Here is a 2,561-nt window from a genome sequence, read left to right as displayed (position 1 = left end):
CAGCTTAGATTCTGTCTCATAGTCTTGAACCTAAGAGTGCTGTATTTGGCTAAGTTGGTGAACTTCAAAATTTTTGTTTGTGTTTCTCCTAATATAATTTAGAAAACCTGTGTGTCCTTTGCACATTTTAAGGATGACATTTAAAATGTCTCATCATAAGTTTATTTTTTGTCAATGGGAGATGGAATACATTAAACGTTCTATATGTTGGAATAAGATGAGAACTGACTGTAACTGGAATATTTGATCAAATAAGTTTTAACCACCTTATTCAATAGTGCACAATGCATTCAGAAAGAAATAATGTAAATGTTCTTCCCCCCGACCCCGGTGGGTTTTAGCCATTGTTTCTTTAAAAATTTGGTAGTCTGGGAAACTTGCCAGTTATATTGAAAGAATCAGCGTCACGGACCCAATCTGCTTTGGTGGTTCTAAACATTGAACACCCTAACGAAGGCTGGGCCTCACTCCTAACAGAAATCTATAAAGCATTGGAAAAGGTGGGAAGTCCTATGAGTTTAAAGTGCCTCGATCAATCAAAAAGGAGGATTCCTTAAAACTAACACAAAAGTTCAGATCCTTTCTTTGTCCCCCATGCCCATCAGTGCAGCCTGGTCATCTCTCTGGGATGGTGGGGTGGGCCTTCCTCACGTGCAGTAGAAAAACGGTGCTTGAGATGGCAAACATGCTCAACAAGTGTTAGTGCATGTTTGTAAATTAAGGATTTGGAGATTTATTCTTTTAACTATCTGGGCAGCAAACCCCTTTAAAAATCTTTTTGTTGCAGAGCTAAAGGATGGGAGAGAACAATGGTATGGTAAATATTATGCAGTGACCTGGGGAAATGGACAGGTACATGGGCAGGCGAGGGTAACACCCAAGGGGGTCTCCCCTCCTGTTCCTATTTGGGACTCTGACAGGAGCTCACCTTAGAGTATTTCCATATCAACCTGGCTGCAATGTAAACTTGGCAGGGCACGCACTTAACACATTAACTGCCATGTGAGTTGTATTTAACTCACACTAATTTTGAGCCTGGGGCTGCATGAAGCATATGCTATTCACATGTCTATTAACCTTGGGAGCCTTGAGAACTATTTTTCAAGCTGCATATAACTCATGCACAGAAAACAATAAAAAATAACAAATTTTTCATTAAATTAAAAAGGATCATTTTGTTTTTGAAGTTTTTATTCTATTTTCATAATAAAACACTGTGGCCCCAAGGAAAAAAATTTTTTCTAGTGTGTTAGTCAATGAGTTAAACTGATGGAGGCCCTGACATGTGGTTTTGCTAATCCACCTTTGGTTTTTGTGTGGTGTAGACAGGATTCAGAAGTGGAATGCTTGGCTGGAGAGCTTTCCAGATAGAATTGCCATAGGCTTGTGTCACTCAGGAGGATGCTCTAGACAGGAGACTGCCTATGCTAGAGATACCTGGAGCTCATGGCCAGAACCCAGGAGGTCCAAAGCACCAGCAGAAGCTGAGGTGAGGTTGTGTCTCCCAGCAGACATTGCCAGGAGCAGATAGGCTATGAGTTTCAACAGCCATGGGCTTTGGCTCTTGCCAGCCAGGTATCCAGCAATCAGCTAGACTAATAACATTTTCTCACAAATGGGGAAGCCAGAGAAAATGCAAGGGATGAGACATGGAACAAATGTCTTTTTTTCTCCCCATTCCACAAAGCTCTAGGAAGGAAGGAGAATTCCTCGAGACTAAACATTTTTATCCAAGAGAGACTGAACACTACCTAAAAGTCCTGTTTATATTTTTGTATCAGTCTCAATCTAAATCTGGACTAGACACATTTATATTTTTCCTCTTGCCAACCAGCACATAGGGACTTGGGAGGAAGATGACCAAATTAGTCATAGACAAGAAAAAGAATTGCAACTTTTCTCTGCACATGGGAGTTGTGGTGTGAGTTAAATTTATCACCCTGCTAGGGATACATAATGCATATGGATAACTATTTCCCTGACAATAGTAAAGGAGAGAGAAGGAGTTCTCCCAACACAGACATTTAATTTAGCTATTTGTCTGCCTGGATTAAAGGGCAATTTCAAAGTGTAGTCATCAGGCTCCAGGTCCCAAACTGCATATTCATTTGACGTGTAAGGAAGAGAAAGTGAAGAAGCTGGTAAACCCTGGAGGGTTTAGGGAGAAGTTGTCAGGGTGGTTTAAAGCATAGTAGCTGTGGAAAAATACACTCACAAATACTTTCCATTTAGGGCAACACTTGCCTCTGTGTGTGTGTGTGTGTGTGTGTGTTTAAACACAGAGATAGAAAAAGTGAAAAAATGACTAAACATGACACATAAGTTTTTGTTACAGAAAACCAAAATTAAGAGCCAATATAAGGAAGGTGTATATTGCTAAAGGAAGATGGAGGGGAAACTGACATTTATTGAGTACCTTTCAGAAGCCAAAGATTGTGGCAGAGACAGGGGCTTCCCTATACTAAAAGTGGTGAATTTGACTATGATTCACCTTTTGTCACATAATTAATGAAAACTTACAGAAAAAAAAAATCTCCAAAGAACTTTTTCTCTTGTTACTG

The 2,561-nt window shown here is 39.9% G+C and overlaps 1 protein-coding gene across 1 annotated transcript in view; it reads right to left on the bottom strand.

Moving 5' to 3' along the window:
• Positions 1-2,561, bottom strand: part of UNC80 (unc-80 homolog (C. elegans)) — a 242,259-nt gene that overhangs the window by 79,521 nt on the left and 160,177 nt on the right. The window lies entirely within an intron of this gene.

Source organism: Propithecus coquereli, unplaced genomic scaffold (assembly GCF_000956105.1).
Source record: "Propithecus coquereli isolate 6110/MARCELLA unplaced genomic scaffold, Pcoq_1.0 Scaffold70, whole genome shotgun sequence".
Classification (NCBI taxonomy): domain Eukaryota; kingdom Metazoa; phylum Chordata; class Mammalia; order Primates; family Indriidae; genus Propithecus; species Propithecus coquereli.
Note: the sequence above shows the minus strand (reverse complement) of the source record. Positions and strands in the feature narration are given on the sequence as shown.